We start from the raw sequence: 18849 nt of genomic DNA, 5'->3' as shown, positions 1-18849 counted from the left end.
ATTCGTTCTTTAAAACCAGTCACTGAACAATAATCACTTCTACTAGTGCATGATACTGGGATGAAAACCAATTTGACTAAAGCATGGTCAGGATATGCAGTGCGATTACTATAGTATGTTCTTCATTGCCAATATATCAAATAGCCCTTGGCTTTATATACAAATGCTGATTGCAATTTGGAGAAATAGGATCTGCTGAATGTAACTTTAGTAAACAGACAGATTTTGGTTTCAGTTGGTAGCATATGTACACTGCATATTTAAGTTAAAATCTTACAATTTAGAATGGATCTACTAGATTGGGACGGATGTATTATACATTATAAATACTGAAAAGTATTTGGTACACAAGAAACACCCTTCTTTTAAAGGGACAAACCAATGCATTTGGTATTTTCTTACCATCTGTCTTATTTATCATAAGGTCACTGAATGACCCTGTGTCATTCTAGTTACTGTCAGCTGTCAAGCTGTGGATTGGCAGCTCAAATACTTTATATAACAATGCCAATTTCCCTTATCCATGCCTCCATCAAAACATTAGATCACACACTGTCACTGGCTTGTTAGCTTCCAATATTTCCATTGCTTTCAGAAAAAACATTGTGAACCCTTCCATGCGCCATTGACTTAACATGATGTTAAACAGATTTCTAAATATCATAAGTTATTGTAAGAACTGAAGATATACACTCTCTGCAGACTGGAGGCTTTTTCTTGCATTCCTATTCAATTGGCCTGTACCTTGGAAGGTCAATGAGATTTGCTGTGATCAAATTCATTAGCCTTTTTTTTTTATTAAAAGACAGCGTAATGAATTTGATCACAGCAAATCTCATTAACCTTTCAAAGTTTCTTTCCCATAACTAAAATTTCTATTGTTTAGGTTTTTGAGACCAAACAGAGGGGGGCAAGAAGGCATGTTTAGTCTATAGTTGGAGGTTGAAGCATTGGAGCTATATGGCTTTGTTTTGTGTAACTTTGCATATTTACTAATATGAAGCAGTTACTCAGCTTTTGTTTGCAAACTGTAATGGCAAATAGTATAGGCCATTTGAGTTTGTTAGTTGATTAAAGCAAACTCCTGTGTAGATGCCTCCAGGCCCAGACTGGGATTCAAACTAGGCCCTGGCAATTTAATTATTGGATGGCATAACACCATAATATTTATGATGTACATAATGGAGGCTACAGTATTACATATAAGTGATAAAGTAAAAATTAAATTTCACAAAAACATTTGTAACACCTATTTGGCTATAATATGGCCAACCCAGGCTAGTAGCGTGCTGTAGAGCATGTGTTACATGCGACCTTAATGCACAGGAGTGGACCTCCGCTATATGGGAGCTATGTCAGGGCTAGATGATGTAGTGGAACTACAACTCACACTGGTGTTGTGCAATAGATTAAAGTAATAGGACGCCAGGAGCTCTTATGAATGAACTGGGTAATACTTTATTTGTCCAAGACAAAGGTAATCAGGGTTATCAATACTCACTTAATAGATGTTACACAGCATGCAGTTATACAGTTGATGTTAAAGATGGATAAATAGCAGAAATATGATGCTCCCCTGTGTATCCCTTCTCATCAAGAGGTTTGGGCAGGTAGAACAACAACAGCGTGATAGGTAGGAAAGCTCACCGGCATAGTCCCATGCTCTTTTGGAGGTTAGGGCAAGGCATATTTGCTAACCTATTTCCCTAGCACTTCTGTGTCCCTAATCTAAGGCCAGTAATGCCTGTTAGGAAGACTACTCCTCTGCTATTATCCTGGATGGAGCAAATGGCTGCTCTTTCTGTATAATTCTGTCTGAACTCACCACTTCTAGAGGGTGCTATGAAATATGCTGCTATACTGTCTTTTCCTCATTCACGGGGCCCTGTCCCTGACTTAATTTGGATGGATAGTGGCTTACTGGGCCGGATCTGTACCCAGGCTCGATGGAGCTCTGCTTCAGGTAGCAGATCAGCAGCCAAAGAGGAAAACACTTCCTTGTGCAAAACACTATATAGCCTGCCAAGGGGAGTGGTCAAAGGGGCTAAACCTGTAAGGGATAGCTTTAGAAACTGTAACCTGAGTATAGAGGGGTCTGCCCTATAACAGTACAGATAAGGGAAAGTAGGGAAGTAAAGCCATAGGGAGCTTAACCCTATGGGTCCCTACACATTTGTTTTGGGCCAGATTTAGGTTAAATTCCCAGAGACATCAGTGGAGATTTCATGTGATAAAAACTGCAAGGAGTGACTCCTGTGGTGCTTGTTTACTTTTCTACCAAAGGTTGAAGCCACCTGCCACCTAGGAGTGCCTAGAAGCCTCATTATTTGTTGTCAGTGTACAATTGCAGTGAAGCTGAATGCTAAATACCCTATGATATTTGCCGAGCAGAAACCTTCTCCAGTAGCTGGTCTATACAGGTTATATAGATGTACTATACTTATATATACCAATCAATAAGTTTGTATAATCTAAACAAATCTGATTCTATGTGAGCCTTGTGTTGGCATATTGTTTAGTATATCAGTTCACTCACCTCCTACCCAGCATTTATGTTACACATACTCAACTATTACACACCTGGCTGCAAAATTGGTCAGACAAATGTTTGGGTTACTGGAAACCAAACATAACCTATAAAAACAAATTTAAAAGCAAACATCTTATTGGTTGCTCTGGGGTACCTGGGCAAACTTAGTAGGGGTCACTTCCACTACCACCATTGCATTCCCACTAATTTCCTATTGAGCATGCTGGTGCTCAGTCCTTCCTTCCTCTAGTTCAGAGTCAAACTTAGTTGCACCTATTGCTGCAGAGGAACCCAGAAGCTGCTGCCACCCAGACCAGGTAGTAGCTTTTGAGTCTCATCAGTGCAATGCATAAATAGTCACAGTGCATTTGTGCAGGGGTGTTTTGGCCCCTAGTGCAGCCCTGAGGTGGCCAAGGGGATGTCACCCCTCCACTCTTCCATTGGAGGGGGCAGAGGGGATGCTGCATCGTTAGTGCTTTAGAGTTCAAGGGGATGTCATTGCTCCACACTTCCATTGGAGGGGGCAGAGGGGATACTGCATTCTTAGTGCAGAGAGCACGAATGCTTTTTGCTGCCCTGGTAACTTCAGGGGCACCGGGGAATGATGCAAGTTTCTTACTTGCCTCATGGAAGCAGCACCCCTACATTTGTGTCTAAAGAATCTGGTGCACCCATCATTCTTGCACGATAACCCAAAATTACGTCAACCAGACTTGGGAAACTTTTAGTGCAATTGTGACTTATTTACAATGAAGTGTGAGTGCAATTGAGTGTGCAATTGCATTAATTACTGCCACATCAGGAGCAACATCCCTTTGTGACCGCAGCGACCCTGGAATTCGGGGAAAAATGCTGCATTATTGGGGAAAAAAAGTGGCAATTGCGCTCAATATTGCACTTTGCTCATTGCACTTGCAGATATAAATGAGCCCTTGTATCTTTTATTACATGTGGATGTTAGTGGTCAACTAAAGGTTCTTCACATAATAAATACTATCCACTTTGGAAGTTATTTCTCTTTAGGTAACCCCTTATCTCACTGATAGAAAATGATTTACAGCTTATGCTTACCAACGATATAACTAGTAATGCAAAAATAAAAAATTAGTTTTTCTATCCAAAATAGAGTCTGTTGTAAAGTTAACTTGGAGTGCGTATTCCTAAAAGCCGTGGCTTACAGCTATAGACATAATAAGTGCAAGATACAAAAAATTAAGTCACTCACGATTCAATAGGTGCAAAAAACTGCCTCCATGCAGGTTTATTGTAGTAATCAGTGAGAAGAGAATCAGTATTTTTCACTGATTACTCCAATAAACCTGCATGGAGGCATGGAGCACACACAAACCTATACTGACCTATCTATACACTCACATACATAAACTATATATACAACCACTAATACTAACTGTAGATATTAGTATCACAATAGCCTTGGATATTATGATTGTTCAACTCATCCAGGCCCCTCTTAAAGGCATTAACAGAATCTGCCATTACGACATCACTAGGAAGGGCATTCCACAACCTCACTGCCCTCACTGGGAAAAACCACCTACACTGCTTCCATTCCTCTAAAGGGGTGGTTATTTGTAACTTTGTTATAATAAGTTCTACTGTTGTAAAGAACCAAGAAAAGAACAGGACTTACAAATTACCATTGACATATCTACACAATAGTGTAAGTGACTAAACCACATGGAGACAGCTTTCACACTTATATGCAGATGGTACTGGACAGATAAAATACACGCAGCCCTAATGCCACCAACCTTGGTGGAGAAACTGTGTTGAACTAGGTACATTAAACACAAGTATTATGTGGTGTCATGGCTACTCCTTGGCAACAGACCTTTTCCCATTTGAACTGTAAAATTTAAGGTTGGCCCTTGAAATGCCCCAGATCTCATCCTTGGATAAAAACACCAGTTGATAAATAATTATTTTTTTTTTTTACCTTTTTTAAAGAAATAGGCAATAAAATGGATGCTACTGCTTTAACATCTGCCCTATTTTGCTAATGTGATGCAATATTCATACCCTGTTGGCACCATTTTTTGTAATGGTTCAAATTAGTAAAGTCCTCAAACTGTGTATTATAGGTCATTTGTTAATCTCTGGGCGTACAGCAATTATCCAGAGTAATAATGACTACAGAAGTACAAATAAGAGCAGATTTCTTACTTACCTGGCTAAATGCATTTTGGGTTCTAGCCTTTTCCACAAGTAGTATAATATACTTGATCAAAGGAAGAAAAATAGCTTACAACCCATCTCTTTTGCTTCCCATTTCTCATGCAAGCAGTATTAAAAAAAGAAAAATATACTATGGAAAAGTGAAGCAGATGTCTGCCATTATATTAACACATGTATTATGGTGTATCATGTAATGGTACACTGTGGGGAATCATAATGAATAGTTTGAAATACAATAATGCGCATTGTTGATGTTTGTTAAAATAAAGATATTCAATTTATAATAAAGGGATTAAAAGCTTAATTCATGGCTATGTTAATATTTGTCTGCAAGTACACAGATAAATGGCAACGCACCTTATCACATTAAACACCTGCACGAACAAGTTCCTCTGCTGCGATCTCAGTGGGATTGTATGTTTTACAGAGCTTAAACTTTCATATCCCCAAATAATGATATCATTCATTTACAGATATAGATAGGCCCTCCTCACTCAAACTCTGTCTTGAAATGAGCATTGTGGTATCAACCAGAGAAAAATATGGGATTAATTACCAGTCTTAGACACCACAATTGGATACCTCATCATCCAGAGGAAAAAAATGATTGTTTGCTCTGTAGAGCTGATTTACTGGATGTAGGTAGAGGCCTTTATCGGTGGCTGTTAATGGTGAGAAAGATTTGCATCATGGGAGTTAGTTTCCCAGTTGCTCAGAATTATCCTGGAGTCTCCAGCAATTAAGAGTCATTTCCTCAGGTGCAGAAACCCCGGGTGATAAGTAGCCACACAGAAGGAATGCTCATAATAAGTCTTTGCAAATCCCTGTTATCTTTCTCACAGTTTCTCATTATGTTTGGACATTCCAGTATGTTTTTTTAGCCCAGCTGATGCTTGAAATATCACAGCATCGTGTTCGACATGGATTCCCCTTTGCAATATCTCTTATCGTGAATTAAACTAAATTGACTACAGTACGGTAAAGAATAACAATATTCTCCTCATCTAATGGTTTACTCAGCTGCTCTAAGCTCGGACAACGGTTAAATTGGCAGCATTTGCCAAATCACAAATGCCAAAGTGTATCCTGATGTTGAAATCATTTTTCCAACCCAAATCAAGAGGGAATGCTTTATTGCCAGTTATACTGAAATGCAATCATCCCTCTGCAATAGAAGTTTATACCTCATCTAGAAGCAATCTACTATACACTTTCCCAGGCATGTTTAATAATACTTTTATTTTTATATAACTCAAGAACCTATGGTGTAAGTCACACATGGTATGTATTTAAGCTTGTTATCTGTGATGGATATGTGATATATACAATAATATAGTTTGTGTCACTTTAAGAAGGGACGCATGGATTGACATCATGTGTGAAATTCTAGGTATATAAGAGTGTGCAAATAAGTTCAAGAACTCTGATTCTGGGCCCTCCAGCATTCACAAATCTGCCCTTTTGTATTCAGATACCCTTTAAGAACGCAATATAATTGAACAACAGACAAGACATGGGCACACTCAGAAAAGTAGCTGATTGGGATCAGATAATGCAACCAGTACATCAATACTGAGGTAACAAAAAATATCCTGTATGGGGATTCAAGCACATCCTATCATACTTTTTTTTAATCTATCTGGGCTGCCAAAAATAAATTGCTGATTTTTTTTCCCACTGACATAAGTGAATCCTCAGATTGAGAGGTACCAATGACAGTCTGTCTTTGACTACCTAAAGCCCCGCCCCTTTAGGCCAAAATAATAATTTAACCCCTCCCTCATTTTGCTCCATGTTCAAGTGATGGATTCCTTCTGTAATCCCTCTGCATGGCGGTTTAGATAGTATTTATGTACCTTTTTACATTAGGCCAAACGATTGAGATTAAGTAAAAAAAAAGGGAGGGGGAACTTGTTTTTCCTTTGCGAAAACCTTTTCTATGCAAGGATTGAATATAACTTTATTTAGTAACATCCACCAGTGGCAAAATATACATCTTGTATCTTAAAAAGTCATTATTTTTGTGGTAAAAAGTGCTATGCAGAATATAACATTGCAAAATTAAAATTTCTGTTATTATTTATACAGTTTTTATGGCTTTATATTATATTAACCCAAATAATCTAGTTAAATCTGTTAAACCTTGTTAAAGTTTGGTAAATAATATCAAACCTAAATTCTGGTAAATTCTCAGTTTTAGAAATAAGCACTATAGTTTTGAATAAGTGTTCCTTTAAACAGCATATAGATCATATGGATATAGTAGCATGCCATTTTACCCTGATTTCATATATACACGTATGTTTTGTACAAAATTTTTCATTTAATAAAAAGCTTTATATGAAATTGTGGTACTATTGTTATGATAATAGGGTAGCAGACATTTCCAATTCAAGGTTGTCTGATCACTGGTCATCGGCAGTTCCACTGGTATAATCTCCCTTGGGCTCCTCTTGTCTTTTAACTTGTAATTTACTTGGCGTCTCTATCAATTTGCCTTGTCCATTAAATTAAAAGTGTCTTTTCAGTGTTCTTTTTTTTTTTTATCCTGACATGGAGGTAATCTTGAACTTATTTACTTGCGCTCTGCATGCTGTGTTTTTGTTATGTTAAAAATAGAAATGCATTCAGTAATATTACATTGATATTGTATAATGTTTTACAGTATAGTTATATATATATATATACTGCATATAGCATCTGTACTTTATCTGATTCAAGGTCATATACAAAGGTCAAATAAAAGTGACATTAAGGGGCTGATTTACTAACCCACGAATCCGACCCGAATTGGAAAAGTTCCGACTTGAAAACGAATATTTTGCGACTTTTTCGTATGTTTTGCGATTTTTTCGGATTCTGTACGAATTTTTCGGATCCAATACGATTTTTGCGTAAAAACGCGAGTTTTTCGTATCCATTACGAAAGTTGCGTAAAAAGTTGCGCATTTTGCGTAGCGTTAAAACTTACGCGAAAAGTTGCGCATTTTTCGTAGCGTTAAAACTTAACGCTACGAAAAATGCGCAACTTTTCGCGTAAGTTTTAACGCTACGCAAAATGCGCAACTTTTTACGCAACTTTCGTAATGGATAGGAAAACTCGCGTTTTTACGCAAAAATCGTATTGGATCCGAAAAATTCGTAAAGAATCCGAAAAAATCGCAAAACATACGAAAAAATCGCAAAGTACCGATCATTACGAAAAAAACGCAATCGGACTCCATTCGACCCGTTCGTGGGTAAGTAAATCAGCCCCTAAAAGTGAAGGAACTAGCAGCACTCCTATGATGATATGTGATCTTGTTCCATATGACTGTGCACCAAACCATTAAATTGTTGATGTTTCAATGTATATATATATATATATATATATATATATATATATGCAACACATAAAATGCATGTAATGTAGTGCAATCAGACCTAAAAAATAATATGGGTAGAAAGTCCATATTTTATATACTGAACTTACTGGACAAGCCTAAAGTTTCAGAATCTCTATAACAGTAATGATTCAGGTCTTCAACGTTGTGCAGAAGGAGTCACCATCTTTTTGACTCTTTTTTTTTTATTTTTCTAGAAGTGTCAGTGACACTTACATGCTCAGTGTGCTCTGGGCAGCTGTTGAGAAGCTAGGCTTAGGGATAGGTGGAAATCATCTAAGAGAAACAAAGGTTCGCATATCATATAAGCTGATGTTACATGGATGATTTTAAAATTCCAATGCAAATTGCATTGCTTTCTGAACTGTCATGTAACAGAAATTTAATTATAATCAGCCCTATATTGCAAAATGTATATTCTATATGTGCAGTAATTGTGAGTCAGTCCCTAAGCTCAGTAAGTGACAGCAGCACAGAGCAAGGGCAGGGAAGCAGCAGAAAAGAAGATGGGGAGCTACTGGGGCATCTTTGGGGAAACAAATCTTTGTTGTTAATGGGCTGTGGCTGCCTTAATCTGATACAGAATCGCAAAACAGTTTGGGCAGCATGTTTAGCCTTCTTCTTTGTTTACCTTTATTTCTCCTGTAATATGCTAACTTGTAGATTACTTAGCAAAACTAGTTGCTGATTAGTTGCTCTTGCTAACTACAGTTATGTAATGTAACAGCTATGTTAGTAAACCATCCCAACATATTCAAATATATATACATTTGTTACACAATTACTGTATGGTAAGCAATAATGACAAGTCTCTGCTGCACGTTTTGAAGCTGCTCTCTACATGGAGCTCTGAATTTTTTATCCTATCCTCTGCACACAGAGCAGTATTTCCCGTGGTGAAAGTACTTTTTAAGTGAGCACTAAAGAGTGTGCTCTTGTGCCCCTTGACACTCTAGCATTTGTGCCCCCGAGGAATAGAAAATAATCCCTAGTTTATTAATGCAAAATACAATGAATGAAGTCCATGCACTACACTAATGAGCCCATATAAGTTTCAAACCAGTCTGTAATTGGAATCTGATCAGTAACTGTATGTGCTGTAAAACTGAATGGGTGAGCTGCAGCCAATAGGACAATGAATTTTTTTTTTCAGGATTCCCTCTGCTTTGTATACGGCTGAGGAGAGGGTCCCTTCACCCCAATTGCTTTTTTTTAAGCAAATTGCCTGTCATGCAATGTATAATTCCAAAAGCTATCCACATTTTAATGGAAATAGTAAATGTTAAGAGGCATTAACACCTATTTAAGATGCATCCAGCAGAGCTGTATAAGATCCATTATGGTTTCATTGCAGTTCGCCTACATTAAGTCCAACCTTGTTGCATTTTTATAAGTATCCTTATCCCATGACCTGTTAAGCTTGTGGATTATTCAAGGCAACTATAGCTAATTCAAGCCCTTTGGTTAATAATGGAGGTGAAATTTAAAAAAAGTGCCCACAGAGTAGTTTTTAAAAGCTTCATTTAACAAAACCTCACACCACTGTATAATACTTGATATAACACCCCTTGTAAAATAATCTGAATAATTTTAACAAATATTATCATCACTTCAGCCTTCCTTTCAGCAGTAATGTAAAACATATATAAATTACAGGGTGTCTTGAGACTATTAGGACTATAAATGAAAGATTTGGTAGATCCATGAGTGAGAGATGCTCTGGTACAGTGCAGAATATCTCATTATCTCATGTGATAGAATCTTCAATGAATAATCTTTGGTTCCTGGGGATGCACTGGAGGAAGCTGGCTCACCAAACACAGAGCTAATGGGATGACGGGATATCTGATATATAACAAAGCATAGCACCAGTAACTGCAAATGCAAAGCTTTACTTCTTTAAAAAACTAAATATGAATTTAGAGGCTGTGCAACAAAGTTTAAAAAGTGTAGGGTGCCTGTCTACAATCCAACACTGCTGCTCACAGATTGGATGATGACGTATATGGGTTTCTCTGAAACATTCTTAATACAAGAAATTTCACTTTCTGTGACCCCATTTTAGGAAACAAATGTTTTTGTATGTATTTCATTTAATGCTTTCAGTGCTAGCAGTTGCCAGGAAACAATATGGAGCATAAATAAAAGAGCCTGCTGGAAAAGTTGAATTCACATAACCTCTATTACGGTCATTTATTGTGGTTGCAGTAGAGTCTGCATTGTATGGCAGTTCAAATAATCATCTCCAAAAGTATAAATAAAATAACTTGGTCTGTGTGAACCCCAGCCCAGAGAGCACTTTTATATTAAAAAAAAGAAAATCTGGTGGAAATAAAGCATTTTGTAAGTCCAAGATCTGGCCACTACACAGTTCAGATTGCACCCCTTTGCCCAGCTGCTAAATCCAGCTGCTTAGGGTGCTTTAGCCTGACTGAGCAATTAAATTGCAGAAAATAAAGATTTTTTTAAATAAAAAAGAGATCCTAAAGATATCTTGTCCTGTAGAAGATGCTGGCATAGTTATTCATGATGTCAATTTTTCTTCACAGAAATCAGAGAAGTCTAAGGGGTATATTTATCATGCTGTGTAAAAAGTGGAGTAAAGCAGTTAAAAAAAACAAAGCAAGGTACATGATTGGCTGCTATGAGCAACATCATCGGTAAAGTTTCACTCCACTTTTTACACAGCATGGTAAATATACCCCTGAGACTTGTTCCCATAAGAATGCACTGCTGTTGCTGGCATGGTAGCAACAGTAGTTTTACACTAATAAAAGTTATTGTATCTTTTAACAACTAAACCTTTACCCCACGCCTCTTCTCGGTGCATATGTTTTAATTTTAGGTTTATTCATGCAATATTCTGAAATTTCTGCTTGGTAAAATTTCAGTACAGGTATGGGATCAGTTAACCGGAAACCCATTATCAAGAAAGTTCCGAATTACCAAACGCCCGTCTCCCATAGACTCCATTTTAATCAAATAATTCAGAATTTTAAAAATGATTTCCTTTTTCCCTGTAGTAATAAAACAGTACCTTGTACCTAAGTAATCCTTATTGGATGCAAAACAAGCCTATTGGTTTTAATTAATGTTTTGCTGATTTTTTAGTAGACTTAAAGGACAAGAAAAGTCAAAATCTGTTAAGCACACTATTAAATAGTACTACTATTGCTATGTAAAAACACTATATTTCTGGCTTGCCTAATGAAAGATTTATAGAGATACAAACTACATACTTGTTTCAGTGAACGGCGCCGCCATCTTTAAAAAAGGATGCCTATTCCCTTTCCCTCACTGTCTCTACTGCACCTGCCGGCTGCGTCTTTGTCCAGCTCACACCCACCAGTCCAAACCCAACCCCACCCCGCTCCGCTCCCCACACCTGCTGGCTGCGTCTTTGTCCCCCCCCTGCTCGTCGCTCCTGCACAGACTCTAAGACCAACTGAAAAAATGTGTAGTCTCCCCATCTCGCCCGCTCCCTCCCCTGGCTTCGCTCTGCTCCCCGCACCTGCACAGACTCTAGGACCAACTGAAAAATGTGTCTCCCCGTCTCCCCCGCTCCTCCACAGCCCTCGCCTGTCCGGCTGCGTCCTCTGCATGCATCAATTTCGAGAGTGCATCGCCACAGCAACCGGAGCACGCCTGCTTGTGCTGAATAGGGACATGTGCGCATGCAACGCCTACAGTCCTGGTCGTAGGGTCGTTGCAGGAGCGATGCATTATGGGAATCCTCTTTACCCAGTTCAGCGGTTTTTTTTTCCTGTTTGGCTTCTGATCATCTGAACGATTGCAATTTGAGGGAGACTTAAGGGCAGTATTGAGACAACTAAAGGTATGCCTGCAGCTTGAGATTTACTAGCCTTTCCTTCTCCTTTAAGGTATGGCGATCCAAATTACGGAAAGACCCCTGATCTGGAATACCCTTGGTCCCAAGCATTCTGGATAATGGGTCATATACCTGTACTTGTATTCAATAATGCTTTACTTGTAACACTGGGGTCATTTATAAACAGTGAGCAAATTTGCACCTGGGCAGTAACCTTTTCAGCCAATCGGATTCTTCTTTTCATTGTGTAACTTGCAGATGGCTGAAAAAAGCTAATGACTGATTGGTTGCTATGGTTTACAACCCAGGTACAACTTTACCCAGTGTTTATAAATGAGCCCATTGTATTTTCCTTTGAAGACTATTGCTATTTAATATTGCGAAATAGCATTTGTTGTAAGTTATGGGATTTACAACATAATGGTATTACTAATAATATCATATATGTCTTCGACATTCTAATGCAAGTATAAAGCTGTCAACTCACCAGTGAAAAATTTAACCCGAGGCCATCATAAAAAGATGGGTTAAAACTATTTTCAAGAACAGAATGTTAATAAAATCACACCGAAGTGGATAACCCTCCCATAATGGAGGACTTCACAAGGTCAGCTTTGCGACAACACTTAGTAGGTCACCCCTGTACACATAATAGCAGACATGCTTTATCTTAATTCTTCATTACCATGTGACCTCTTCTGTGAACTCACAACTGTTTGGAAAATTTGAATAAAGGAAATTGTACAATTGTAATATTCCATGTATTTTAAAGTCTGAAATTTAACATACTTTCACTATCATGTTACATTTTCTTGTTTGTTTTTATATAATGTAATTTATTAGCTTTAATGTTACAAATACAAAATTCTGTTTGTTTTTTTTCATTCAACATACCTTTTTCAATGAATAATGTCAAAAGATGAAGGACAACTGCATAAAATATATATAACAAAGGTATCAGCATACCTGGCTTAAGGAAAGGCAGCGGGGTATCATTATTCAAAATTACAAATCAATAAAGTCTTTGGGGCAAGGACCTTATCCAACTGTGTCTGGGACACCTAAGCACTTAGGCATACATTTACTTATTTTTACTGTATAACTCATAATAAATATACCCCTGTTTGTGTTTAGGACTGGTTAAGCACTGTGTACATTGGTGGTGCCATATAGATAAATACATAGATAAAACTAAGCAGAAAGAGGGAGAAGTCTGACCCTAAAATTCTTGTGTTTAAACCCTTTCATATGACTTGTGTTGAGAGCTTCCCATTTTTGTTATGTTTTTATCACATTTGTTGTTGATTTCGTTATTTTATATTATAGAGTCCACTTCTGAAAAAATATGATGAATGTTTGAAGTGTCTATTATTGTGTTGGGTTGAAAACCCCAACGCACTGTTCTTCCACTTTGGCTTATTTTTCCGCTTCTTCTTAGCGCCCCCCATTTTCTAAACGCTATTCCTCCTACAGTTTTAGGGGTACAACACCTAAACTCGCCACACTTCTTCGCCCTATAGCAGAGCAGGTTGCTTGTGCTTTTCTAAGCGATCCCGCCCGCCGTCTTTTTGTGGCGCCGCTCCGAACCCCCCAATTTTCCCATTGACTTTGACAGGGAAGATTTTCAAACTGCTGCCGCACTTGCAGATTTGAAGCTACACCCCCCAAACTTGAATAACATAATAATGGGGTCACCCCGAATGAACAACATTTGTTGAATGACCCCAAAGTGGGAGGGGCCAACAACAGTCAGCAGAGCTGTGAACAGCCAATCAGATTTTACCTATTGATTTGGCGGAAATTCAACCTGCTGTCATTCTCACAGTAATAACACCAGGGTCCCCAAACTTTTTACACTTGGTCACTAGGGGACTGTAGTTTTAGTTTTGAAAAGTGGGCGGAGCCACCAACAACCAATCAAATTTCACCTATTGATTTTTATTGGTTTGATGCCAGAGTTTCCAAACTTTGCACAGTCAGTCACTGGGTGACTACGCATTCAAGTTTTTTTTAAAAAAAAACTGCAAAGTAGGAGGGGCCAACAACAGCCAATCAAATTTTACCCATTGACTTTTATGGGAAAATTTAAACTGCTGCCAATCTTACAGCTTTGAGGCTACACTCCCCAAACTTGAATCACATAGTTATGGGGTCAGCCTGAATGAAAATATGATGATTGTTGGATGCCCAAAAGTGGGAGGAGCTGTGAACAGCCAATCAGATTTTACCTATTGACTTGGTGGAAATCCAACCTGCTGCCATTCTCAGAGTAATAACGCCAGGGTCCCCAGACTTTGCAGGGTTAGGCACCAGGTAACTGTGGTTCAAGGTATGAAAAAGTGGGCGGAGCCACCAACAGCCAATCAGAGTTTACCTATTGACTTTCAATGGGGATATTCAATCTGCTGCCATTCTGACAGAATTAACACCAGTGACCAGTGACCAACTTTTCACAGTTGGTCACTAGAGGACTGCAGTTTTAGCTTTGAAAAAGTGGGCTGGCCACCAACAGCCAATCAGATTTCACCTATTGAATTTTATTAGTTTGATGCCAGGGTTCGCAAACTTTGCACAGTCAGTCACTGCGTGACTTGGTACTCAAGGTTAGAAAGAGTGGACGGGGCTGCCAAAAGCCAATCACATTTCTTTCATTGTTTTCAGTGGGGGAATTTTAACTGCTGCCATTCTCACGTGTTTAATGTCAGGGTCCCCAAACTTTGCACAGTTTGTTACTGGGTGACTATGTTCCAAGTTTAGAAGAGTGGGTGGGGCCAACAACAACCAATCAGATTTCACCTATAGACGTCATATGTTTAAATTTAAACTGCTGCCATTCTTTAAATATTAATACTAAGGTCTTTGCAGAGCTAGTCACCTGGTAACTGCGGTTCAGAGTTAGAAAAAGTGGGTGGAGCCACCAACAGCCAATCAGATTTTAACTATTGATTTTCAATGGGGAAATTCAACCTGCTGCCATTCTCACAACTCATTAACACCAGGGTCACTAGGGGACTGCATTTTTAGGTTTTAAAAAGTGGGTGGAGCCACCAACAGCCAATCAGACTTCACCTATTGAATTTTTTTGGTTTAAATTTAAAATGCTGCTTTTCTCACACTATTTATGTCAGGGTTCCCAAACTTTGCACAGTCAGTCACTGGCTGACTACATATTCAGGGTTAGACAAGTGGGCAGAGCCCCGAACAGCCAATCCATTTCCACCCATTAAATTTCATTGGTTTATATTTAAACTGTTGCCATTATTTAAATTTTAATTCCAGGGTTGTTAAAGTTTCCAGAGTTAGTCACTGGGTATTTGCCGTTCAAAGTTAGAAAAAAGTGGGTGGAGCCACCAACAGCCGATAACATTTCACCTATTTACTTTCAATGGTGAAGTGTAAAATGCTGTCAGTCCCACAATTTTTATTCCTGAGTCCCCAAAATTTGCAAAGTTGGTCACTGGGGGACTGCAGTTCAAAAATAGGAAAAGTGGGTTGGGCCTCTAACAGCCAATCAGATTTCATCCATTGAATTTTATTGGTTTAAATTTAAAATGCTGTCATTCTCACACTATTTATGCCAGGGTGCCCACTGTTTGTCACTGGGTCTCAAGGTTAGAAAAAGTGGGCACACCCACCAATCACAATTTACCTATTGACTTTTACTGGTTTAAATTTTAACTGCTGCTGTTCTTTAACTATTAATCCTAGGGTCCCTAAACTTTGCAGAGTTAGTCACTGGGTAACTGCAGTTCCGTTGACTTTTAGTGGGGAAATTTAAGTTGCTGACACTATTAAAACCACGGTCCCCAGACTTTGCACAGTGGTTTTTACTATATAACTGTGCTCCAAGGTTAGAGAAAGTGGGCAGAGCCCATTCAGTGGCTTCATGTTTTCCAACCCAACATGAAGTTTGTTCTCAAACTTCCCTTTCTAGTTGTCATTGCTGGTACTATTTTAAGCACAAGTTCGTAACAGTGAGTGCCACCAACTTTCAGGATTTACCTAGAGTCCCACGATTACCACTCAGACAGGTTTGCAGATATCTGTAGAAATCCTTTGAGGAGATATAACATTTATAACATTGGGGGAATGCACAAAAGTGCTGACATTGTGACAAAGTAAAAGTGGATATAGATTGCTGTATTTCCCTTCTTATTTACAAACTTCCATCTCCAGTTTTGTGAGTTTGTCCTTTAAACACACAGTTTTCAGATTTTGTCTTTTAGATGACAATTTGCTGACAATTTTTTATAAATTAGTCTTTAGCTCTATTAAATGGGCCCAACAAGACCAGAGCCCACCAGGTTTTTCCCTAGTGCCCTGTTGGACCAGTCCAACCTTGAATTCACAGTACCCCAATACCAGTTTGGACCCCAGTGTTCATGTACTGCTTGCTGATCACCAATGTTGCTGCTGGAAACAGAAGTGACACAGCTAAAGGTGGGGTCAATGCTGTCAAGCAGCTTTATAGTTCTGCTATGGGGGCAGCTCTAGAGTTCTGCTATGGAGTCACAGATAAGTTGGGGCAAAATTAGCATAATAATGCAAATGGGAGGTAAAAACTTTTGATAAACATGATTGTATAAATTACACTTCTTTGTTTTACTTGTTTATAAACATGTTTATGAGGCTTTTCTGCACCTATTGTTCTAGAGAGACAATAGGCTGCCAATACCTGTTAATATGCTAATGAGCCCCAATGATGCCCCTGCAAGAGGCGTGAATTGAAGACTGGGTGAAACAAAGCAAAACAGAAAAGCTTAGAATTGAGTTACACTGAGCTTTACTCCATTTTGAAAATGTTGGAAAGTTGTTGTTAAAATGTCGTTTAAATGACATTTAAAAAAAAAAAAATCACAAAACTGTATACTGTCTTTCTTTCACCAATAACTGAACAGTGGCAGTTAAGTCAGAATTTAGGTGGATTTCTGTCTGAATATTTACAGCAGTTTTACCACCACTTTTACTCCAAAAAGGGCTCTCCACCTTCCCCTTGTGAATTCCCCCCATATTATATAGTGTTTCAAATGTTGCACATTGTACCTTTAGGTAGATAAGTGTTGGTTTATGATACTGTGATGGATTTGGGCTGTACCTGCTGCAATCTAGTTATGCAAGAAAAGGTGGTTTGTGCTTAGTGCTGAACTTTCCAGTTGAGAGGTCGAATAAAATGTAGACTGTAAACATACCTTTTTTAAATTGTCTCTAAGGGTTGCAAGGGACCATGATTATCCTCATTAGCTGTTGGGCATAGCTGCTCTGTGATAGTATTTTTTTTTTTTTTGTATATTCTTTATTTATAAGCATAGACATTTTTTCACTTTTATATCACATAAGAAAAAAAAAGGGGGGGATAAAGAGAGAGAACACGTGTGACGAAGTACATCCATTCAGACCCCAGATAGTCCTCTCTGGGTGCCTATTATGTTATTGGTAGCTATGCCATGAGCTGTATGTCCCTGTTAAATGCTGACTCCTTCCAGTCGCTGATGTAAGTAGTTCTAATGGGAACCAAAATCGTCATATTGAGTCCGCTGAGTTGAAGTTTTTAATGTAGTATTCTACTATTTTGGCACAGTTACTATCGGAGTTCTGTTATGTCGTCACATGTGGTTAGGGTGGGGAAATAGTTACATTCAATAAGAAAATACAATCATAATAATAAAGAATAAAAGGAAAAAAGAACAATAACCTGATAGGTCGCACAGCCGTTCCACTTCCATTGGTTTTTCTAGCTTAATTTTCTGTGATAGTATTTTAAGCTTTCTCTTGAACATTGCCATATAATGCTATTGCTTATGAGCTTGAGCTGTGGAGTCTTCTAGCTTAGGTGTTATAAGTATCACATTCTCCTGTGAAGTTCATCCGTATTGCATTTATTAAGAGTGTGCTATTAGTACAGATTTATTTTGCTGTTATTGCTTATCTAGTTTACTGCATAAGTTATCATGAATATTCTATGTACATATAGTGGAAAGAGCTAAAGGTGCTCATATATGGGTAGGTTTTAGCTGTCTATTCAGCTCCTTCAGTCTGAGTTGGAAGCTTACTTGCCCTTGTATGGGGTACTCCAATGGGCCTTCCAGGCTAAAAATAGGAAAAATATTGACAAGATAGCTTTACAAATCTCATCAGAGCGATGACTGCATTGGCTCCTTGATGTGGTCCTTGCCCTGATGTATTGTTTTAATTAAAATAATAACACAAACTATAGTAAACTTGCTCACATGGAATATATTAAGTTCCACAACTTTTTCTTCTGTGATAATCTAAATCCCATTGTCTTGCATATACAGTATAACAGTAAATTGCTTTTGTTTGTAGAGTTATTTATTCACCTTTGCAACCTATAGGCAGATTAGTGTTTAGTTTTCCTTTGCATGTCATTTTATTTTACATAATAAAAAAAAATATAAAAAGTGCAGTCATGGTATTTAACAGTATTACATGCAGATTAAATGAACAACATCTTTAATCTGTAATATAAAAAAATAGACCTCTAAATTCTATATTAATATGTACTGGCAGTTATGTAATAAAAGATACTAACTTGCTATGGTCTCTAGCTGCCCATAGCAACCAATCAGCAGGTAGCATTTACTAGCCAGCTGTTTAAAAAACAAACATTTGATTGGTTGATGGGTGTCAAGACCTGGCAAACCTTAGACTTTTTAACATTGCTATAATTGTCTTTTAATCAAATGTAATTTCTCTTAGCTGTTTGCCTTGGATGTTCGATTCATTGCTCACAAGTAAGTCATCTGATCCTTCCAAGTTTTAGACAGCTACCGTACTCCAATATGAACCAAACTCTTTGGTCTCCTTTATTGTGCTCTTGGCATGACTAGCAACTTTTTTCTGAAGCTGATGACAGGATAAAGAGGTTGTTTTGATTTGTTAAAACTGTCGGC

This window comes from Xenopus tropicalis, chromosome 2 (genome assembly GCF_000004195.4).
Source record: "Xenopus tropicalis strain Nigerian chromosome 2, UCB_Xtro_10.0, whole genome shotgun sequence".
NCBI classification, from domain to species: Eukaryota; Metazoa; Chordata; class Amphibia; order Anura; family Pipidae; genus Xenopus; species Xenopus tropicalis.
This window is presented reverse-complemented; position numbering follows the sequence as displayed.